Source organism: Meriones unguiculatus, chromosome 14, assembly GCF_030254825.1.
Source record: "Meriones unguiculatus strain TT.TT164.6M chromosome 14, Bangor_MerUng_6.1, whole genome shotgun sequence".
Classification (NCBI taxonomy): domain Eukaryota; kingdom Metazoa; phylum Chordata; class Mammalia; order Rodentia; family Muridae; genus Meriones; species Meriones unguiculatus.
In genome coordinates, this window is record NC_083361.1 from 86,253,667 (window position 1) to 86,277,787 (window position 24,121).

Here is a 24,121-nt window from a genome sequence, read left to right on the forward strand (position 1 = left end):
ACTAAGTTATGCACAGGCTACTTCTGGAGCTGTTGCTGTCTGGCCTTCTGAGCAGATCAGGATGTGAGCGACCCCAGCTGAACTGCGGAATAGGCTGCCTGTCTCAGTTCTCTGCCCTGTCCTCTGTCATCTCAGGCGTCTCTCCTCTCTGATCTGAATCTCTCCTGGGCACCCACATTGGCTTCTGTCTGCTTGGCCTGTGTTCCCAGCTTCCAGCTTTACATAACTGCCCCTTCTGTATGGGGCCCCTGACCTGGCCTCTGGTGCAGGAGCACCCGGGCCTCCCTGGGCTACCTGCACCCTACCTCAGGACCCAGACCTATGTGTACACAGCCAGTGAGTTGGTACCTTAAGCATGGCTTGAGGACAGGACTGAGTGCTACTGTCTCCCTCCCTCTGCTGGCTCTCCCACCTTTTGCTTGAGCTGGCATGACTTTACTTCCCTCTCTTCTCAGCCTACTTTTCTCTGTCCTCACTTCTACATCTTCAATCCCAGCAGCCCTTAGATGATGGATCAGCTTCAACTTCCTGCCACCTAGTGAACCATCTGCTCCTTTCTTCCCTCCTTCCCTTCCTTAGCTTTCCTCTTGGCTCCTTACCCTCAGCCAGCACTTCCCTCTCAGAAAAAATCCAGCCACGCTCCCTTGACCTCACATATCTCTCCAGATGTGTCTCTTCCTCCTTCATCATCGGACTTGTGGGTGAGCCATCCACTTCCTGCCTGCACCCACTTCTCACAGCCCTGTGGTCAAGCACAGGGCACAGTGAGGGAGAGCAGCAGACACCCCTAGATGAGGCTGGCGAAATGAGACTGAGGAGCCCATAAAGAAACCTCCGAAATGAGCTGACAAACAAGGCTGGAGGGCTGAGGGGCTCAGCGACTGCAGGTGACTGTGGCTTGACACCCATCGCAGAAGCACTTGAAGCTGATGCAGGGCCGGGGAAGGAGGACTGATCTGAGGCTTGTGGGAAAGGACCGGCCGGCCCCTGCCCGGATGGCATAGGAGGAAAACGGGAACTTAGAGAGAGGCAGAGTCAGAGCTCTAAGAGTTTGAGGCCAGCCTGCTCTACAGAGTGAGTTCCAGGACAGCCAGGGGTACACAGAAAGACCCTGTCTCAAACAAACAAACAAACAAACAACAGCAACAACAACAACAACAAAAAGGCCCTCTGGGACTAGGTGACTCTGGTGACTCAGTCAACCTGGAGGGACTTCCTCACTTCGGTCTGGCTCCCTGTTTCTAGAAAAGCAAGGTACTGGCTCAGGTTTCTGGGAACTTGGAAGATTCCAGATCTCGGCCCCCCTTCAGGCACACATAGGTCACCCCACTTGTGACAGCAGAGGGATGCCCTTAGAATTCACGAGTTCTCATTGCATATCTGCTTTTGCGGGACAGGAAACTGTGTCCGAGAGAGGAGAGGCATTGGTTCTGGGGCAGCACGGCCATCTGGTCGTTGGGCTGGGAGTCAGGGCAACTGGTTTATGAATCCCAAAGATATTTAGTGGGAGCAGGGCACTGCCTGGCTCTGGTGTCCAGCCTGGCTCCCAAGGCACACTTCCCTCCCATGATGGGCTGTCTCGGCACACCAAGCCGAACAGGGCAGAACAGGAAGAAACTGTATGCCAGCTGTTCCAGGGTGCTGTGGGCCTGGTCTGGTTTCCTCTTGGGCGGTGGAGCTCAGGGTCACACCTACAGTCTCATGGACACTGTTCAGCTATGCTCTGTCCCCAGCCCTGCCTCCACCAGCCTTCCTGGGGTGGGATGTGTGTTCTAGTGTTAGAGCCTACAAGCCTACTGAGTCCCTGAACATCAGGGTCCTTGCTTGATCTGAACCCTATGCAGGGTGGAGAAAAGGTTGGAGAGTCTATGGAATGGCATGGGAAAGCTAGTTACTATTTAGATTAGAACGCAGCTCAGTTGGCAAAGTATTTGTCCAGCATTCATGAAGCCCTGGGTTTGCTCCCTAGCACTGCGGAAACTGCATGGCGACACACAGCTGAAATCCTAACACTTAAGAGGTAGACACGGGAGGATCCAGCGTTCAAGATAATCCCCAGATACAGGCTGAGAGTGAAGCCAGCCTGGGTTACATGAGATCCTGTTTTTAAAAAAAAAATCATTAAATCCAACAAAGAAAAGGCCAATAGATTGGAGCCCATTCCTTGCCTCTTTCTTGTCGGGATAGCTGAGGCCCTGTTACACAGCCCCCAAGCTCTGCTGTCCACTGTGGTTTTGTTTGTCAGCTCATCCTGTTTCCATGAGCTAGCAGAGCTGGCTCAGCAAAACCCCGACATCCTCACTTGTCTTCCTGGCCCTCTCTAGCTTCCCAGAGCTGAGTACCACAGAACCCGGACCTGCTGACTTCTCCCTTCTTAGCACCCCCAGCCTCTCGCATGCACGCACGCACGCATGCACACACGCACACTGCTCCGCTCTGAGTTCCTGAGACCAGCTGTTCTGTCCTTTGTTTCCTGGCCAGTGCTGTTTCCTTCCCTAGAGCTCCCTCTTCTCGTGTTGGTAGATGGCAGACGCCCACTGAAAGAAAATGCATTGACAGGGCAAGCAGGCCCTGCCCTCAGGAGCTCAGCGTGGACAGGGACACTTTCCGCAACCCAAGCAGACATGGGTGTCTGAATCCTTCAGGAGACGTAAGCAGGAAGGGATTCTGCAGGCAGGGAAACCTCACCAAGGAGCAAGGGGTAAGGAAACAGCCAAGGGAATCAAGAGGCCAAGGGCATTTCAGGCAGAGTAACCAGAGAGGGCAGAGGTGAGGCCCTCAACGATGGTGAGCAGAGTGGGAAACGCCAGTGTCCTGGCAACTATGGTTAGAAAGATAGAGCTAGTGATGATCATGAGCCAAGCGGTTGGACCTTATGTGCCCCCATTCAAGCCTCATAAAGGCCCTGTGAGACAGGACTTGTCATTGTCACCTCAGGATAAGAAAACAAGACACCAAGACCTTATCCCAAGGCAGTATAGACAGGCTAGAATGTATAGACAGTACAGAATGGCTACTGGCTATGACCTCAAGAGTCCACATCCATACAGCACCACAGCTGGGCTGGGGAGGATCTGGGGTGGCAGAGAAAGCAGCCCTGGGCTCACCCTCCATCTCCATAGGAGCCACCTCCTCCAGGGAGTCTTCAGAACCAACTAAAAGCAATCTCTATATATCCATGGGAAGCCAACGTGCAGGATGTCCTCTGAAGCGGAGCTTCCTGACCGACCCGGGATGCCTGTCAGCTTCCTGCACAGCTTCAGGGGAGGAATATCTGCCTCAGGAATTTTTGTGTGACCAGCATGGAAGGAAGAGTTTCTCTCCTTTCACCTACGTTATCAGCTGTGAGGACTGTGAAAGCTTGACAATTCTAGAGAGAATTTAAGTGAGTGTATAGGAACCCAGAGAAGGAATTACAAAGAGAGAGTATGATGTAAGTGCTGGCTCCAGCTGTGTCAGACCCAGACCTTTTTTCATGCGAGCTGAAAAACTTGTCCCAGAAAGAAATTGGATAAATTTGGAATTAAATGGGTTGGATATTTACAATTAAAACAATCACCACCATGATACCAAATGCACAGGCAACGACAGTAAAATGGATTAATTTGATTTCATCAAAACGAAAAGTCTTTGTGTAAAAAGGAGCATTATCATCAGAGTAGAAAGCACCTCCCCCATGAAAGAATTTGGAAATCTTGTCTGGTTAGGAATTAATACCAATTCAGGGCTAGCGTGGTCTGCAGAATGAGTAATGAGCACCAGGCCAGCCAGGGGGTACATGGAGAGATCCTGTCACAAAACACAAAAACAAACCACATACACACACAAAAGAACAAAACAAAATGAAAACCCAAACTCAGTGAAGGGCTTGAATAGACACTTCTCCAAAGAAGATAAGCAAATGGTTAATGCACAGTGAGAGGGTGCTCAGCCCCACTAATCATCAGAGACATGAGAATTAAAGCCAAGAGATCCTCAGTACATGACTATGACCACAGGGCATGGGCACCAGGGAGATGGCTCAGGGGGTGAAAGTACTTCTAGAATCCATACAAGAAGCCAGATGTGCTGGCCAGCACCTGTAGTCCTGGCACTCCTATGTAAGACAGGAGAATGGGCAGGTAGGAAGGTTATTTCTGGGTAGCACAGCAGGAAACGAGAGAGACTCTGCCTCAAAGCAGGGAGGAAGGGGAGAGCTGACTCCCAAGAAGTTACATGTGCTGTGGCACAGGATCGCCTCCACCCACCTGCCCATTTTCTGGTATACATGCACACAGGCACACAAACCACACACACGCACAAATAAAATGTGAAGCCCAAACCACAAACTAGAAAATAGCAAGTGTCAGTGAGGAGATGGAGAAGTGCAAATTCTGCACCTTACTGACAGGAACGTAAAATGGCACAGGCCCTGTGAAAAACAGTATGGAGGATTCTTAAACACACACCTCAGAATTAGCAGATCACCCAGCAGTTCCAGCTCTGGAATCCAAACCAGAGCCTTGGAGAGGGAGGAAGTTCTGATAGTGGGCTGTGACAAAGATGAACCTTGGACATACTGTGCCAATGGACACTCACACTTACAGGAAGGGCTTATCCAGAGACAGAAGTGAGGTGCAGGGGCTGGGAGGGAAGTGGGGAGACCAGCTCTCACTGTGTGGCTGGGGCTGGTTTCAAGCTTGTGGCACAGCTTGGCCTTGGATGCCGCTAGGTTGATAAGGTTCTAGAGATGGAGGTTGGCAATTACCGCACGGTAATGCATATGTGTTAATATGACTTAGCTGTATACTCCCAGGAAGGGTTAAATGGCCCGGAGAAATGGCTCAGCAGTAAGAGCTTTGCTGCTCTTGCAGAAAACCTGGGTTTGGTTCCCAGCACCCACATGGTAGCTCATGACCATCCACTATCCCAGTTCCAGGGGATCTGATGGCCTCTTCTGACCTCTCCAGGCACCAGGCACACATGTGATATACATACATGCAAGCAAAACACTCATACTATGCAAACCAAAAAGAAATACAGAGTACTTTTCCTTTTAATTTGAAGGGGATTAAGCTGGGTGTGGTGTCCTCTGGGATCTCACAGAGCCTGGAAGTCACTTGAGGATTACTGCGAATTCAAGGCTAACCTGGTCTGTAAAGCAAGTTCTAGCCAGTTGAACCTACGTTGGGAGACCCTGTCTCAAAACAATACAAAAACGAGCAAAATGGAATGTGGCATATGTTTTGTTGTGTATGGTCTTAACAGATTCAACCGGAAAGGGGAGGCAGGGCTGCCAGCCCGGAACAGCACATCTGTGCTCTGGGGCGGCCCTCTGTGGGTTCAGCAGAGCCTGGCAGAGCTCGTGCGCAGAGCCGGCTGTGTTCGAGCAAACAGCGTGGGAAGGGATCAACAGCATCTGCTCTGTTGACTGTCGGGAACGGGACAGAGCCCAGGCAGGTTGCCTGCGCGGCACAAAAGACACACCGCCTGAGCTCTGGCATTGACGCTGAGCCTTGTCCCACAGCCCACAGCACCCGCATCGCCTCGGCCTGTGGAAACTAGAGAGCTGGTCCAAGGGCTGCTGTTCTGCCTGTTGCTGTGAGGAGCAAAGCTCTTTACCTCTAACCACCAGCTTTATGTCTTCGGCCAGCGTTCGTGACACCGGAGCAGGCTGGCATGGTGGCTCACAACCCTTGAGTCTCTTACCAACAGAACCTCGCATGGGGGTGGGCACGGGAACCCAGTTTTTAGGACACAGTGGCCCAACTCTAGTTTTAGGACTGTTGTCTCTGAAAGGTCAGCTTCTCTAAAAGTCCATCATGCTCCTCGCCTTGGGAGCTGCTTCTCCCTTTTCCCGTCAGTTGCCAGGAAACTCAGCGAACCTTCTCTACTCGCCTGTTTTGTGGTTAGTGCCAGTCTCAGTCTTCTGTGGGACAGTTTGGATCTTAAATGTTATATTTTGAAGGCGTGGTCCCTACTTGATGGCACTATTGGGAGATGGCGAATAGTTCTGAGATGGGCTCTAGATGGAGAAAGCAGATCACAGGCAGAGGAGATGCCTTAATGGGGGACTCTCTCTCTCTCTCTCTCTCTCTGCCTCTCTCTCCCTCTGTCTCCCTCTCTCTCTGCCTCTCTCTCCCTCTGTCTCCCTCTCTCTCTGCCTCTCTCTCCATATCTTCTCTACCATGCATTTCTGCCCTGGTGCTCCACCCTAGCACAGGCCCAAAGACCACAGGACCGAGTGACCATGGAAGAATATCTCCATTAGCCCTAAAGCAGTGGTTCTCAACCTGTACATGGTGACCCCTGTGGGGTCACACATCAGGTACCTGCATAGCAGATATTTACAGTTCATAATAGCAGCGAAATCACAGTTATGAAGTAGCAAGAAAATAATTTATTGGTGGGGGGGCCACCACAACACGAGGAACTGTATTAAAGGGTCGCAGCATTAGGAAGGCTACTCGCTATTTTGTTTCCCCCCTCTCCTCCAAACTAGTAAACATCTTTTTGTGTTTCTGGATGTATTGTTTCTGGATATTTTGTGTCACTGAAATTATACATGTGCTTCTTTTGTGTCTGGCTTATTCCTGTAACACAGGGTCGTTTGTGTGGTAACATAGAGCAGACTTTGAATCTCATTGCTGAATAATAATTTCCCATCATCCGGACATGCAATATTTTGTTTATTCATTTATCGGTGTGTGGACATTTACATTACTTCTACTCTTGACTGTTATGAACATCTGTGTATAAGAGTTTAAAAATTGGCTTGGTTTGGTGGTACACATCTTTAATCCTAGCCCTTGGCAAAGGCAGGTGGATCTCTGAGTTCAAGGCTAGCCTGGTCTAAAGACCAAGTTCCAAGACAGCCAGGGCTACACAGAGGAAACCTGTTTCAAAAACAAACAAACAAAAAGAAAAATTGAAAATTAATTAATTAATGATTTTCTAGATAAGGTTTCTCTGTGCAGCTCTGGCTTGCCTGAACCTCATTCTGTAGACTAAGATGGCTCTGAACTCAGAGATTGCCTGCCTCTGCCTTCTGAGTGCTGGGATTAAAGGCGTGCACCACCACTGCCCAGCTTAAAATTTATTTGATATGTATGAGGGTTTCTGCCTGCCTGTGTGTCTGTATACTACTTGTGTGCAGGGCCTGCAGGGACCAGAAGTGAGCACCAGATCCTGGAACTGGAGTTAAAATTGGTTGTGAGCCACCATGTGGGTGCTGGGAATTGAACCTTGGTCCTCTAGAAGAACAGCCAGTGCTTTTAGCCCCTGAGCCATTTCTCCAACCTAGGGTTGCTTTGAAAAACGTGTGTGTGTTTGCGTGTGTGTCAGGTGCCTGAGGGGAACAGAAGATAGCACTGGATCCCTTGGAGCTAAGGTTACAGGCAAGCTGTGATCTGCCTGACGTGGGGGCCTGGACCTGTGTCTTGACTGCCGAGCCATCTTTCCAGCCCCTGGTTTTTGTTTTGTGTTTGGGTCTCACAGCTGTGTCTCAGGCCACCCGAGCTCTCATCAGCCCTCATGTTTCGGCGTACCAAGTGTTGCTTCTATGCTGCTGCCACACCCAGCCCACGGGGGCACTTTCACTTTTCTTGGGTGTGTGCCTAAGGGTGGAACTACTGGTTCATGTGATCATTTTAGGTTTAATTTTTGAGGAACTGTTCAATTGCATTCCTAAGAACTGGGCAATTTTAGGTCCTCACCAGCAGTACATGAGAATTCTAATTTCACATCTCTGCTGTAACCTTTGTTTTCTTCCTGAGACATGGTCTTGTGTAGCCCAGGCTGTCCTTGAGCTCACTATGTAGCCAAAGATGACCCAGATGTACTGGCCTTCCTGGTTCTACCTCCCAGCTGCTGGAGTCACGGGTGGGCACCGTTGTGCCTGTGACTGCGCACACGTGGGTGTGCACTCTCCCAGCTGAACCACATTTCCAGCCTTGCTGGCATTTCTTCTTGTTCATTTTTTTATCATAGCCACCCTACTGGGTATGAAGTGGTGTGTTGTAGCTTTTCACTTTGTGTTCTCCTAATTGTTCTTTGTTTGTTTTGTTTTGTTTTTTCGAGACAGGGTTTCTCTGTGTAGCCTTGGCTGTCCTGGACTCAGTTTGTAGATGAGGCTGGTCTTGAACTTACAGATCCACCTGCCTCTGTCCTCCTGAGTGCTGGGCATGTGTGCAGCTCCTAATTGTGTTGTTGTCCATATTTTTGCCATTTTTAATGTGCATATTTCTGTCTGGAGGCCTCACATTTGTGGAACAGGAGAGTCCTGCGTTTAAATCCTCCCTCTGCTTCTCCTAGTTCTACGACTTTGAGTCCATCTGACCCTCCGAGTGCCTGTTTCCCTGCCTATGAACCATGAGTTACGGTATTCACTGAGCTGGGTCTGTAACAGGGCAGGGGTGGGGACCTCAGTGAATCTCACATGAGCTTGGAAGTCAGAAGCAGAGATTTTCATTTTGGCCAGGAGGCCTGGGCCAAGGGTGAGTTCTGAGCATAATCTTTTTCTACTTTACTGTTGAAATATTTCACAAGTGGGACTAGCTCCTTTGAGTCTCTCCTTTCCCTCTAGCATGGAGGCATTTTCGCCTCTGTGTGATGGGGATACAGATAAGGCCGTCAATTGGAGACTGCACTGTGCCAAGAACTGGTGAGTGTTGGGTGGGCTCTGACAGGTCAAAGTGAGTTTACTTTTGTTTTGTGTGGATGAGTACTTTGTCTGTCTGTACGTGCACCTCATCTCTGTCTGGTGACCTTGGAGGTCAGAAGGGGGTGTCGGTACCCTAGAATTGGTGTCACAAAGGGTTGTGAGCCACAGTGTGGGTCCTGGGAGCCAAGCCCGGGTCCTCTGTGAGAGCAGGAAGTGCTCGTAGCTGCTGTGCCATCTCTTCAGTCCTAGGCTTTGACATCTCATGTGCCATGTATTTTGCCTCAAATTTTAGCCCTGCCCAGGGGAAATTCTGCTCCAGGATACCCTTCCTAAGTACCTACAAGTCATGTTGTATACATGCTCTCATTTTACCAGGGAGGCCGGTCAGGTAGGTTCTATGATCCCATTTCACAGATAATAAAGATTCTAAGAGGCGTAATGGCCTGTGTGAGAACCACACAGCTGGCAGATGCTGTGCCTGGACTCCAGCCCGGCTGTTTCTGAGTCTCACTTCTTCCTCTCGGGTCCTATTGCCCCTTACCACCTCTGCCATTCTCTGCTAGAAGGCTCAGGGCACTCGGGACCCCGGAACTCGTTGAAGCAGCTGCTCCTATTTCTCTGGTGTGGCAGGGAAAGTGCTTCCCTCGCTCTGGACCAAGAGCTGCCTTTAGTGTCACAGAAAATTTCCACTTTGTTTCAGGCCATGAAAACTAGCATTGTCATGGGAAGCCTGGCTCAGCTGTCACCTGCTGCAGACCTTTTGGTTGTTGTTAATTATGTTTATTCTCTGTCTCTCTCTGTGTGTGTGTGTGTGTGTGTATGTGTGTATGTGTGTATGTGTGTGCATACTTGCCTCAGCATATATGCGGGAGGTGGAAAGCCAGATGACAACTTTCAGGAGTTCGTTCTCTTTCCACCATCCCTCCTCCTGGGTCCCAGGGATTAGACTCAGGTCCTTAGGCTCTTCGGGAAGCACCTCTATCCATCGAGCCATCTCACCGAGTCTATACTGAAGACTTCTTGCTCCTGGTGTTGTCCCCAGCCTATGAGTTCTTAAAGGGGCCAAGCCTGGGCCCTCTGGGGAGCAGCAAGTGCTCTTAGCTGCGGTGCCACCTCTCCTCTGGGTCTCTGAGCTCCTAGAGCTCTGGTATCAGGCACAGGCTGGGCACAAAGGCCACTGATGCAGTCTGGGCCATATCCACAGACCAACATGTGGCTGGCACAGGGCCTGCCTCCCACACAGCTATTACTGTCAGATCTGGCACCGGGAAGGATTTGCAGATAAACATGTAATGCCCACATGCCCAGGCTAGGGCTCTGTTCCTAACTAGACAGCAACAGTCAGAACGGAAGAGTCGGGTTCGGCGCTGCCAGGCCCACCCAGACAGAAATAGAAACCTACTTCAGAGACAAATGGGGAAATGGCTCAGGGATGGGGTGAGGGGCCACGCTCCGTAGCCAGACCCTATTGACTCAGCCCCAGGAGAGTTGTGACTCTCCTCTGCCCTCTGCCCAAAGGACAGCTCATCCATCCTCCAGGGACGCAGGAAAACTCAGCTCAGAGCACTAGGTCTGAACAAGGTCTTATTCAACCTGAGCTTGAACTCTGTCTGCAACTAGGGCTGGCCTTGAACTCCTAATCTTCCTGCTTTCACCTCCCAAATGGCCTTACAGTTGCCTCTGTCCCTCACTTTATTAATTTATTTATCTAAGTAAACGTTTGCTTTGTCTTTGAGACAGGAGCTCACTCCATAGGGTAGGCTGGTCTTGAACTTACTCTGGAGCCCAGGCTGGCTTTGTACCCATCCTGCCTAAGCCAGGAAGGATGCTCTAGGTTCTCTAAGATGCAGCTCATCCTGGCTGCATGCCCTTCCTTAGACACTTGCAGCCTCCTGGGTGCTCAGTAAATCGACAGGCATTGCGCCACTACTTAACTTTTACTTTTTAATTTCCTCAAGTGATTGTGTGTATGGTGTGGGCGTATGTCTGGTCACCTGTGGGGACACGTGGGTGTGTGTTACACAAGTGTGCGGAAGCATGAGGTTTGGAATCTTCCCCAATTGCGCTCTGTTTTCTTCACTGAGATGGGCTCAGCTGAGTATAGCTAGTCTGGCTGGCTAGCCTGTCCCTGTTTTCACCTTCCGGACTCTGGAATTCCGGGGGGGGGCTACTTCACTTGCGTGGGTTCTAGGGATCTGAACTCCCACCCTCACACCTGCATGGCAAACACTTCAACCACTGAGCCAGCTCCCCAGTCTCACACTTTCAGCTTTGCATCCAAGGAGCCATTTGCTCTTTCATCCAGTTGTTCACCTGGCCAAACAAGCAGTGCAGTGAAGAACTAAGCCAAGGAAAAACTGAGGAGTCAGGAGTTGACTCCAGTATTTCCACCAGCAGCATGAATTCCCTGAATCCTGAGACAGACATCCCCACTCACAGACCTCCATCTCCTTGTCTGTAAAATGCGATACTGGTAGCATCTTCAGAAGACACTGGGATGTCACAAAGATTCGGTGGGACAGTTGAGGCTCCCAGCCAGCTCAAGCCTCAGAGGGAGGCTGGTGGGCCACACAGAGAAGCCAGGCAAATTCCCAGCCCTGAAGACAGTTCTGCAGGGACCTCCCAGTGGAGTCTGTGGGAGCAGTCACAGGATGAGGCAATGGGACACTAGTTAGTGTTAGTTAGGCTAGAGGCACTAGTTAGTTTCTAGACTGTGACCTCCCCCCACTCCTGCCTGATAAACTAACAAATAGTAAGGAAATACAAATGAAGAAGAAGAAGAGGAAGAAGAAGAAGAAGAAGAAGAAGAAGAAGAAGAAGAAGAAGAAGAAGAAGAAGAAAGCTTCCATAGGGTTTCATTTCTTCAGGTTAGCCTTAAACTCATTACATAGCTGAGGATGACCTTGAGTTTCTGATCCTCGGGTTTCTGCATCCTGAGTCGTGGGATAACAGGTGTTCCCCACTAATCCCATTATCTCGTGGTGCTGAGGATCCAAACCCTAGGCTTCGTGCATGCTTCGAGACAAGCTGAACATCATCCCCAGACAAATGGACTCTCAGCAGTATAGAGATCCCCCACGGGCAGAGCTGGAGGGTGTGAGGGTGCACACACGCACTCCACACAGGCTCACGAGCTGCACAATCACACCTTTGCCTCGCGCACATACGCAGACGCACCTGCGAAGGCACAGCACTTGGCACACTCGTGTGATCACCGGGAAGGCTGAGTCAGGTTGAAAGCCAGCCTGTACCTCCAGGAGGCACCAGTACCGAACACAGGCTCTCTGTTTGCCTTTCCTGGATCAGGGTCAGCAGAGTCAAATGTCAACAGAAATATGTAGCAAGATTTAGCCCCAAATACATTCACTTACTCTTCTTTTCTTCCCTTTACCAAGTCATACCTGGACTCAAGGAAATCAGTTTTCCCGGTAGGGTCAACTTCAGGCTGCATTGTGATTTGACATCCTTCCTGTTTGCTCCTGCCAAGGCGCCTAAGCAGCCCCGAGAACCCACCCAGCCCCTCCCCAAGGGACCCTCTTCACTCTCTAGCATTTGGCACAAAACAGTTCTGATTTATTTTTATTTTTATTTTTTTTAAGATAATGTATTATTACTGGTCTGGGACTCACAAGAGATGCACTATGCAGAAGAGGCTGGTCTTCACAGAGAGATTACCTGCCTCTGCTGGGATTAAAGGCATATGCTACATCGCCCAGCACAGACGATACTGACGCATACTCAGTGACTAGAATTCACAAGTAAGAAGTTGAGGACCAGAAAGGAGAAAAAGTTTTCTTACACTCAGAACTCAAACTCAGATCTCTGCAGCTCCAAATCCTGTAGTATTCCACTGTCCCTCCCAAGACACAGATCTCCTCATTCTAGGCCTCGTCTCCTCCACTCTAGTCCCGTGTGCCTCGTCCCTCTGTGCTGTGCAGCCTAGCCCTGGGCAGAGCTCGGAAGGGGAAATGAAAAGGGAGGAGGCCCCACACCTGCTCAGCCCTCTGCGTCCAGCCTCTGCAGTGGTGTGCACGGTGGCGAGCCCCTGAGGAGGGAAGCCCCCTTACCTGGAACGCTCACCCTGCCTCAGAGAGCTGCTGTGCACCGGAGTAAGCCAGACTCCTGAAGCAGCCCCTGCCACCGGGCTGAGGCGACCCCTGCCACTGGGCAGTTCCTGTGCCACAGAGTTCAGGAGTCTGGTCGTGGCAGATGAGGTAACTGAGACTACAGTGGGGAAGTGACTCTGTCTCACGGAACTCCGAACGGCAGGACCAGCACTCAATCTGGAGATCTTGCTCAAGTGTCTGGCACAAGGCTGACTCAGCTACTGCCCCGCTAGGAGCAAGTCACCCCAGCTCTGTGCGCTCACCCAAGCAATGGGCACTATTAGACTATCGGCTTAGCCCGAGGATTGCCGGGAAGATGGAGGGAAGGAGCAGTCAAGGGCCAGGGCTGGGCACAGGGAGGCTCCTAGAACCACGCCAGCTCCCCTCCTGGCATCTCTCAAGTTTGGACAGAGCCTGGCTCCTGCTCATTACTGCCACAGGGAAAAACTATCCTCATTTCTCAGCAGTGCCTGCAAGGCTCATTAAGAGAGACCCAGACCCCAAGGTTAGCCAATCTGTTGTCTGTGACTCCAACCATGCAGGCCCACACACCACTCCCCAGGGACTCAGGATGACTCCTCAGAAGGAGGGAGGATGGCTTGTAGGAAGGGCGGCACTGACTCCCTTCCTGCCTAGCCTCGGTCCATCCTGGCGCTTGGGAAGGCCCAGGAAAAGGCAATGGGTCGGTGGCCTTGTCTGGGTCCTTGGTGGCCCTGGGCAGCCCCTCCCTTCGGTAGGATTATTCTTTCTGCCCTTCCCCCTAGTTTACAAGTATGGAGCCCCTGCTCTCTCCCAGTGGCGTCCACTATGAGCGAGGATGAGGATGCGGAGCAAATTCTCCGACCGGAGGTGAGAGCTTTACAGAACAGCTAAGAAAAGAGTGTGGGGCACATAGCCAGGGGGCTCCTTGGGCGAGCACATACCACCTCGCTTCCTCCTGGCTCTTTGGAGAAGCCCACCCAGGCTGGAGGAGACCCTGCCCCAGTCCCTGCCCAACAGGATCGAGTTAAGCCCGGAGCTAGGGCCGGGCAGGCTCGCATGTGGTTCAGTTCTGAAAGCCGAGCCTGCCTTGCTCTCCAGGCTCTTGGGAAGCCCTCTGCAGGTCAGAAAAGAGAGTGCACCCTCTGACCTACGCCAGCAGAGGAGGTGCTGGGTCCAGAGAGCCTTGGCCTTGTCTGGGTCACAAAGCTCAGCAGAGGTGTCTTTGTTGTCCACTCTGGCCCTCTTCCCTGGCACGTATGCCTAAAAGCAGAGTCCCACAGCAGAGCACTGTGATGGAGCTTAAGCAGCCACGAAGCCTGCTTGGTGGTCCCAGCCTGCCCCATCCCCTAGGCTCCAAACCAAGACCATGTCTCATACTCTAAGCCCCAAGTGGAAGGTACATTTTCCTAGCCCAAGCGTAGGACGACATTGGTCATCTCTGCTTCAATCGCTGTGTGACCTTAACCAGTGTCTGGATCTCAGTTCTCCCATCTGTAAAATAACAATAATAATAAATAATGATGCACACTCCTTGGTGGCGTCGCGAAGAGTGGTCATCACAGTAACAAAAAGGCAGCATGCAGACCAAGATGGCAGAGGGTACATCACATGCTCCTCACATTCTGAGACCCTGAGATAGCCCCTTGGAGCAGGCCCATTGTCTTGATGGAAAATAAGTGTGACTTCGGAGAGATCAAAGATGCTTCCACTCCCTGCCAGCAGTGGGCCAGTGACAGGAAGATCCCTTTTCCCCTGTGTAGAAAAACCCCGAAAATGGATGCTGCAGTGCCCGTGGGCCAGGCTCCCGGGGTAGATCATGGAATTGGACGCGGAGGAGCGCTGGGCGCACACGTATGGGGCTGGTCAGCCTGGGTCCACATTCACATTGAAGTGACGTGCCTGCGCATCTGCAACTTTGCCCGTGCTGCCCACACCTCACCTCAGGGGACCCCAGGATCCCCAGACCGCAGCAGTGTTTTCCCAGACACACAGTTGTTCCCACAATCCCAGGGCAGCCCAAGTGCCATGTGAGATTGTAAGGCAGCAGCCACCACAGACTCCTCGCCTTTCCCCAGAACAAAAGCAGTTGCATAAGAAGAGGAAGAAGGCTTAGGGGATTACGCAGGCTCTGCCGGCTCAGTCTTGGGTGTGGAAGGGTCAAAACCCCACTCTCCTCAGACCTTCAGCGGCAGGTGGGCACCAAGCCTTCGGCCACAGTGACTTCTCTGCCCCGAGCCACCTGCACTAAGTCAGGGGCTCCCACACTGCCAGGCTCTGCCCAGAGCCTGGCCCTGGTGACCACTACCGGCTCAAGCTCATGGTCTCACTCCTGTCCTTCTTGGGTACCTCTGCCCCTTCCAGAACTGTGCTCCCTTCCTGAAGGGAGAGGGGCAGGAGCTGAGGAAGCCACTGGCAGGGGTGGTCTCCTGTATATTCCAGGTCCCAAGGCCTCTATCTAGTGCTTCCTTGCTGCCCTCGAGATAGAGGGACAACGCCGTTCCCGGTGCTCTGTCTGGAATAGAGGAGGCCTGCCAGGCTCTGCAGGAGGAGATGTGACCCCCTGGGCATTGCTCCACTTTGAGCTCTTGGCTAGGAAGCTGGGTGCTGTACTCAGGCTGGGGGGGTGCTCTAGATGAGCCAAAGCACTCCTCCTCCAACCTATCCCACCAGGCTCCCGGGGCTGCTGCTGGCCTTCTTAGGACAGTAGGATACCCAGCAGAGGAGCAAGGAGCCTGCGCCACAGCTGAAATATGTCCTACTACAACACACATGTGCACCGACATACATGTGCCAATATACGCATGCACTCACTCTCCACTGATCCCACACAGGGTTGAGTTTAGCCGCAAGAAGATGCAAGGCTCTCTCGGAAGCAGAAAAGAGATGGAGGGAAGGGACCTGAGTTCTCAGGGCTGCTAGGCCTTTGCTCCCTCACAGACAGGTCATGAGGTTTCCCATAGACACACCACGGCGGGCTCACGTCTCCATTACCCCATAGAGGCCCTAGGCAGACCACACAGAAAAACAAGCAGAAGTCCATCAGGAGATAGCTCTGGCTGGCCAGGAGAGCGTTGCTGGCTCACAGTGATGTTCCAGGCCTGGGGAGAAGGTTCAGAGAGCAGAAGTAGTCAGTGCAGTCTGACCCGAGTTCAGAACCCACAGGAGAAGCCTCAGAAGGTGGACGTGTCATACAGTAGCCCACGTTAGTAATCCCAGCACGGCAGGGGATGGATGGCAAAGACCAGAGGCTTAGCTTGGAAACTCACAGGTCAGCTAAGCCTGGAGCATGAATTGCAGCAGTAGAAACAAGAGCCCCTGTCTCCAACAGGTGGAAAGAGAGAAAGGAAATCATCCTCTTAACCTCCATGCGGCACAGGCATTATGTGTACACACCAACATCAAAATGGGTTTAGAGTTTAAAATCTGAAAAGTTGCTCTGCATTTTGGAGTTCAAAGGGAAGAATGAGAGCTAGTGGGAGTTCTGGATGGGACAGGGACATTCCCAGGCCTGCTCACTGGCCTGAAGTAGTTCAGGTTCCTCTGTTCCCTTCTGGATCTGTTGGAGGATCCTGGCCACAGATCACCCCAATTGCAGTCAGCTGAAGTGTGAACTTTGCACCTTCGGGCATCCTAGGAAGTGTCAGAGCTGCAGGCTGAAGCCCCGCCCTAATTTACTAGCCAGCATCTCCAACATTACAGAGCAGCTCAGCTGCAGAACACTCCAGACAGAGCCGGAGCCTCCCAGTGGCCCTCCCAGGCCAGTGCTTTGATGGGCCAGGAACTGTTCGTTCTGAGAGCCCAGACTTCCCAAGCTAGCCCTCCACAGTAGCTCAGGGATGTGCTGCATTACCCTCCTCTGTTCTCAGCCAGTTGTCGGATGCTCTTGAAGCTCCATGGGAGCACAGCAAGGACTTGAACACAATGCTTTGGACCAGTCCGTGCCATCTCGTGACTCATTCGACCAAGGAGACAATAGAGAAAAGGAGAAAGTCCAAGAAGCCAGTGGCTGCTCTGAGGAGTTACTCATTGGGTGCTTTAGATTTACTCCCCTTCTCTGTCTAGGAAGAGCAGGGTGGCTCAGACAACCACCAAGTCTATCACACGATCCTATCAGGGGCAGAAACTCAGCCTAAGATGGCGACCAAGCATTCTAGAAGCCAAGTGAAAGAGAAAAACAGAAAGGATTTATGGCTTCTTCCCGCCTCCCCCAGATAAAAAGGAGGCAAATATTTGCCTGATGGGGTGGAGCCAATCACTGGGATAATCCTGCTTCTCTTTCTGTATGCACCGGGGAAGGCAACAAAATCAGTTAAACATTAGTGAGCTCCAGATGCAAGAGATGGAGATAGATGGATGGATGGATGGATGGATAGATAGATAGATAGATAGACAGATAGATAGATAGATAGTGAGCCCCAGCTGCTAGAGCTAGAGGGAGATAGATAGATAGATAGATAGATAGATAGATAGATAGATAGATACATGGATACATAGAAAGATAGATACATAGATAGAGACATAGGGAGGTTAGGAGACCACCAATAGTGAGCTCCAGCTGCAAAAGATGGATGAAGATAGATAAAGAGATAAATGAAGACCGTGGGATGGATGAAGATAGATAAAGAGATAGATGAAGACCCGTGGTCACTGGGGCAGGAGTGACAGGGTGACCGGCCTTCACAACAAGGGAATTCACAGCATGGCGTTTAATTAGCGCTAAGGGGAGAACTAGTAAATGCATGAGTGGGAGTGCTTGAGGCCGAGCTGGTGGTAGTGGTGGTGGCTTTGGGTGGAGTCCAGGGACCAAGATGCCAGTGGACCAGGTTAGAACTGTTCTTCTTTGTGATTCTCTTTCGATGCTCCCACTTTCTAGCCCTCTGGTGATGTCAGTGCCAGCCACGAGGAAGGGAGAGTGTGCCACAGCAGAGGCGGTCAGAACTTCCACGGAGAGGCCCACAGAGCTTGTACATGGCATGTAGCTGCAGCAAACAGAGGGGCTTATTATCCCACAGGGAGTCTCTGTGGAGTCTCTGACTTGACCCAGAAGGGACCTGAGCTGGCCCTGCAGCCCCCTCGTGGCCAGTCTCGCCTCAGGGCACAGCAGGAATCGGGGAAGAGCAGGTGTCAGACACAACTGGAAGAAACACATCTTAGGTGGCTGGAAAGGTGGCGGGGGTGGGGCATGGGGGTGGGGGAATGGGGGTGGGGAGATGGAGAATCACCTACGGTGACTGGAATAGTTCAAGATCACTTGAGCCAGCCGTGAGGAGCCCAGTGACCCCTGTGAAGAAGGGAGAGAGCGCAGTAGGTCAGTGCTACACAAGCTACTGCCAGATGGCGGAGACAAAAGGGCTTGAGGGAAAAGGCTGGGAGGAGCCCAGAGCATGGCTCAGGCTGTAAGGGTGGAGACAAGAGGTATCAGTAGAGCTTGATGTCTGGATGGGAAGGGTGAGGAATGGAGACCATGAAGGCAGAGGCTCAGGACGTGTCCAACAGGGGGAGCCTGGGGCTTGAGCCCCACACTCTGCTCATCCTTACTCCTTGGACCTAGGCCACTCCCACCCCATCCCGCCTTCCAGGCGTGGGGCCCAGGAGCCCCCCCACTCATTTGCCACCTTTACAATGTCCCTGCTTGCTTGTCTGGACCGCCCCGGAAGCTACTGGCTCTTCCTTCAATCCGAAGATTCAGGCTGGACAAATGCGGGGTGTGTGTGTGTGTGTGTGTGACACCAGCCCCACCTGTGTTCAGAGGTTCCTGCGATCTCCGAGAGGACAAGCCAGCAGCAGGCTGTCAGTCTTAGCTCTGAGATCAAGTTCTCTGTGGGTGGAGGCTGGGAGAGGAGGGGGATGACGGGTAGGTGTTGTTTTGGCTTCCGCTCAGCAGATAAGTCACTCGCTCGCTCGCCGTTATCCAGCTAGTGTCTGAGGCCTGCCCTCCACTACGGCCTTCCGCCTCACACGGACTTCTGGAAAGAGGCGCCTGAGTAGTTTTAGTCCTGCTTGCCAACTTTTCAGTCCAGGAAAGGGGACTAGACTGTGTAAGAGCCACCCAGCGAAAGCCAGCCGCGCATGCGCACTCCTGCCGCTCCGCTGGGGTCTGTCCACCTAAGCGTGGTGGTGGAGTCAGGAATGTCTCAAAGAGAACAGGCTGATCCTTGGGGTTCCTTTTGAGGCATTCTCTCCTGTCTTCCTCTCAATGGCCCTCAGAGGTACCCAGTGTCTCCACAGCTCTTCCCTCTTGACAGCACCCAAATGTTCCCCTCCGCTGAGTTCAGTCATCCGTGAGAGCCACGCCTACTCTGACTACTTTCACTCCCTGCTGTGTGTGTGTGTGTCTGTGTCTGTGTCTGTGTGTCTGTGTCTGTGTCTCTGTGTCGTGTGTGTGTGAGTGTGTGTGTGTGTGTGTGGTGGAGGTGGCCGTGAGCTCTGGGCTCATCATCATTCCTGGGAGCATGGCCTTTGACCAGCCCTCATTCAGTCTAGCTGGAAGGGAGAAGACCTTTCCTGGATTCTCCAATATTTCTGCTGAACCAACCTCCCAGGCTTCTTTCTTGGAAGCTTGTAAATGTCAGATTGCCAGAGTGGGAGGTGGGGAGGTGTTGGGGTGCAGAATCCTGGAGCATTAGGGTGGGAAAGAGGGCATGTCAGAGTACGGAAGTTTGAGTTTGGGTTACAGACATTTAGAATGTTTGGATAATCATAGATTACTAGAGAAATTATGCCCTGACGAGGGAGCAAATGTTCTAAAAGACACTATACATGGCTGGGAGTGGTGACACACTCCTGTAATCCCAGCTCAGAGGCAGAGGCAGGTTGTACCTCTGTGAGTTTGAGGCCAGCCTGGTCTACATAGTGGGTTCTAAGCTGGCTAAGACAGTGGGAGACTGTCTCAAAGAAAGCAAAACAACAAACAAGCGAAACACGAGTACCTCTTCCTGCAGTTCCCAAGTCACCTTTTCTTCACTTGCTCACCGCTGAAGAACAGAACCAACAACTGAGAACTCTTCCAGGGGGGCTGGAGAGATGGCTCAGAGGTTAAGAGCACTGGCTGCTCTTCCGAAGTCCTGAGTTCAGTTCCCAGCACCCACATGTGGCTCATAACCATGTATAACAAGATCCTGGCATGCAGGCAGAATACTGTTTAAATAATAAATCTTTTTTTTTTTTTTAAAGAACTCTTCCAGGCCCAGAACAGGTGGGAATCTTACCCCTCACAATACCCCCTGGGAGGGCTTGTTCTTAGGGCTGGAGATGAGGCTCAGTTGGTGGAGTGCTCTGCTTAGCACTCATGAAGCCCTGGATTGAAAACCCAGCATTGCAGAGCCTGAGTGTGGTGGTCCCGGCCTGTGACCTCTGCTCTCAGGAAGCGGAAGCGGGATGAGAAGTTCCAGATCTTTCTCCATCCACTACGCAGTGAATTCATGGCCAACCTGGGCTACATGACACCCTGTCTGAAAACAGAAGGGGAGGGGCGGTCTTGCAGGCCATAGTGGCCCATATCTGTAATCTCAGCTCTGGAATTTCAGCACTTGGGTGGCTGAGGCAGGAGAATCAATAGTTTAAGGCTATTTATTCCCTGCTAAGTAGTGGGTGCCAGGCCAGCCTAAACTAAGCAAGCTCCTGTCTCAAATCTCCACATCCCTAAAAAACAAAAGCAAACAAAAAAATGGGGGAATCTTTAAGATTTTGTTTTTCTTCTATTTGGGTTTGATTAAAATCTTTGTATAAGGGAGAATAAAGCCAACCTCGGCCAGGTCATCTGCAGCTCTGGAAACGTTCCATTAACCTGTCTTACCTTTGTTTTGTGCTTTTTTTATTTTTATTTTTATTTTTTATTTTTTGAGACAGGGTTTCTCTGTGTAGTGCTAGCTGTCCTGGAGCTCACTGCTTATACCAGGCTGGCCGTAAACTCACTGTTACCCTCCTGCCTCTGCCTCTGTCTCTCAAGTGCTGGCACTAAAGGTACGTGCTGCACCAGGCCCACCTGTGTCTTTCTGTAAGTTCTAAGAGAGCCTAGGCATGTTGGGGTGGAAACTAGACCTCCATTCCCCATGGTTTGGCCAAACTGTTAGTAAATCCACTTTCTTTTACCAATTTCTGCTTCCCTGTATTTTGACACATGGAATCGGAGGTGGCAGGTGTTTGAATCTGAGCACTCAGTAGCTCTAGGACTAGAACCATAAGCAAGGATATCCAGAATTATGGATTAAAGAAAAGCAGGCCAGAGTGTCACCAATACTACTGGGTCCCACCTCCTAACCGCTGCGAAGAAAGAACTCACCTCACTGGGTACTCAGAAAGTCAGGTCAGACCCACACCTCCTGCTAAGAGATCTCTGTCCTCCAGACCCTGTGGAACAGCACAGGGGTCTCTGGGAAAGAAGTAATCCCGCTGGGGAACAGTGGACACCAGGGACAAGGGCCAGTCCTGCTTCTGCCTGAGCCTCCCAGCAGCCCATCACACCCTGCCACAGGAGACAGGTTCATGTGCCCTCCCACAAAATATTTCCACAGCTCCCGACACTGCCTTTTATGTCCCCTTGTCCTCCAAGGCATCTGGGCACCATCTCCAAACTGGCCCTATGAAGTCAGCAGGAACAGGGGCTCTTACGCTGCCAACACAAATGTTTTAGCCCCAGAAATAAAATCTAGCCTGAGGGGTTTCCTGGTCCACGTGGGCCAGTAGCTCAACTCTGATCTCAAAGCCTGCCCCCAGCTCCCAGGACCTGCTTTGGATCTTAGCTTTCTTAGGCAGAGGGACACCAGCCTCTGCCCCTCATAGTTCCCAAGCTTACGCTCCAAGCGCCCAGGCTGGCTGTCTGCCCCTCACAGTGGTTATCGGGATGGAGAGGCGCCCACCTACGCCCTGGGCTGCCCTCATTTCCCTTCGGCCTCTCTCCCACGCTCTACCCCAGGCCACGCAGCTCCCCCGTTAGCCTGTGACTTGCCAGGGGACAGGGGGTCGCCTAGAAAGCGATTGAGATGACACAGTTTGGGGCTAGGAATGAGACACCACAGATGCCTGAGCTGAAGGGCTCCGAGATCCCACCTGCACAGTCCCCCAGAACCATGGACTGTGGGACGTGAGTTCCTGGAGGTGTGCAGGGACTTGTCCATGTGCGGACCTCCATCACGTTCATCACAGCTCTGACACCACTAAGTGTTTTAATGTGTCAGGTCCTGTGCAAACACGTTATATCCAGGAAGTTGGCCAGCTCTCACAGTAACCCTACAGGGCAAATACGATTAATGTCTCAGTCTTTAAAAAAGAAAAGAAAAGACTAAGGTACTCAGGGGCACCCTCCCCAAGTCCTGCAAGAACTGGGGTCTGAAACACGCTGATCTGACAAGGAGGCCTTGGCCATCCTGGGCTGCTAAGGAAGCTCCTTCTCTATGCGCCCCCACATGGTCCTGTGGGTACAGTAGAGATGAGACCCTTATTCTTCCAAAAGTCCAAGAAACTGGTCCCTGGAAGTGACCAGAACACACAAATGTACCTAACCGGGAAGCCACATGCTGTGGCGTCTCAGCCCTTCGCAGCCAGTTGGGGGCAGGAAGCTGCAGGGTGCTGAAAGGCCCCATGGCTGCATAAACACAGCAGACGGCCAAGCCCAGCCAGTCCTTCAGAGGAGACGCGTCAGAGCGGTGCTTTCACGCAAAAACAAACGCAGAAACGCAGGCGAGGAGTGCACAGGAGTTCTGGAAGTCAAGGATGAGTTTCAGAGGCCTGTCTCCTGCATATGGCAGGGGTGGGAGATGAGAGGGGCTGGGAGTCTGGCCTCTGCCACTTCCTCGTCTATACCCAGGGTGAGCTTGCACTCTGCCAAGCCCTGGGTACGAGCTAGAGTCGCCTGCGATTCCTAAAAACCTCTCAGCAGCTGGTGGTGGGCAGGAATTCTCGTACTTTGGAAGGTGGATGGAGGCAGGATCATCGGGAGTTCAGGGGAGTCTGGGCTACAGCAGACCCTATCTCCGGGAGGGAAAAGGGAGGGGAAGAGAGGAAGAGGAGGGCGCTTTCCGTGGTACCGGCACACAGAGGCTGCTCACCTTCCACTATCTGGCTCAGCAATGGTGGCGCCTGTACCTTACAACGCAGACACCTTACACCGGCCACGCAGCACAGGCGGTGCAGTACCGTGCTGTGGAAGCCAACTGTCACCATGGCAAAGTCACTCCTAGCCATAGGCACCGCACACTTCTTGGAGCCACCCGGGCTCCACAATCCGTCCATCGCACGTGGAGCACCACACACACTAACTGTATTGTTCACGCTATCTCCCCAAGGGATTGTTCCCTTAGCTTCCCTACCCCCGGGAAAGGGGGAGGGGCAAGAGCTACAGCCGACAGGCCTGTCCTGTACCCCCTGTGCCCTCGCCGGCAGCTCCTGTCCCGTTGTTCCCCGCCATCGCCGCGTCCCGCCCCCGCGTGCGCCCTCACCTGCGCTGCGCAGCACTAGCTGCGCTGGTCCGTCCCGAGTCAGGGTTGCAGCTCTGGGAGGCGGCCCAGCACTTGAATGAGGGGCTGTGGCGGTGTTGTAGCTCTGGTCCCTGGCGTCCTGAGGTACCAAAGCAAGACGAACAGCGAGCGGGAGCGGCTGTGGCCGGGTGGCCTTGGCACCCAGCACTGGAGTCCCGCCCAGCCAGGACGGGGCTGGGCTTTCTGCCCTTGGTGGGACAAGGAGGCGGTGATAGATTATTAAGCTGCAGGCGGCAAGGATAGGGCTCCTAGGCTGAGGGCGCGCTGCGAGGTTGAACTCTGAATCCCGAAGCTGCTCCAGCCCTTTCCTGGTCTCAGTTTCCCTCTTCATTTGTCTCTCTGTGTCTCTTTCTCTCTCTCTCTCCTTCCCTCTCCCTTCCATACCCCCTCTCTCTCTGAGAGAGAGAGAGAGAGAGAGAGAGAGAGAGAGAGAGAGAAAGAGAAAGAGAGAGAGAGAGAACTCTGACTTTTGTAATTCTGCATGACAGATGAGGATGGAATGGTGGGGAAGGGAGGTTTAGTATAATTTCGCAATTATCTACTATGTATCTACTGTGCTTTTATTTGATATGTATTTACTTATCTATCTGCATTTTGAAACAGGGTCTCAGGCATCCCAGGAAGATCCGGAACTTGATATGTACCCGAGTACAGCTTCGACCTGCTGATCCTCTTGCCTCCACTTCCTTCCTTCTGGGGTTAAGAGCGTGAGAGAACACATCAGGTTTACGCAGTGCCGAGGATCCAGCCCAGGGCTTTGTGCTCGCTAGTCAGACCCTCTACCTGTGGGACTCCCTCCTCAGCCCCGGGGCAGTTATTTTCCTGCCTTTAATCCTCAAAGCAACTCCAGAGATATCAGGATGCCCATTTTAAAGTGGGAAAGCCGGGACACAGACAGCTGAAGTGACTCACCCAAT

General features: G+C 52.2%; 1 protein-coding gene across 6 annotated transcripts in view; it reads right to left on the reverse strand.

The window, feature by feature from the left end:
- P2ry6 (pyrimidinergic receptor P2Y6) overlaps positions 1 to 23,320 on the reverse strand; it is a 36,700-nt gene extending 13,380 nt beyond the window's left edge. For 2 of the 6 annotated variants that reach the window (XM_021640964.2, XM_021640965.2), the window contains exons 1-2: positions 12,709 to 12,982; positions 11,819 to 11,938 (exon numbers count right to left, since the gene is read on the reverse strand). The gene's annotated coding sequence lies outside the window, so the exon portion shown is untranslated. Of the gene's footprint in view, positions 1 to 11,818; positions 11,939 to 12,708; positions 12,983 to 23,165 lie in introns of those variants that run through there. The other 4 variants (XM_021640962.2, XM_060367672.1, XM_060367673.1 and 1 more) reach the window with 3 other exon arrangements.
- Positions 23,321 to 24,121: the final 801 nt, after the last annotated feature.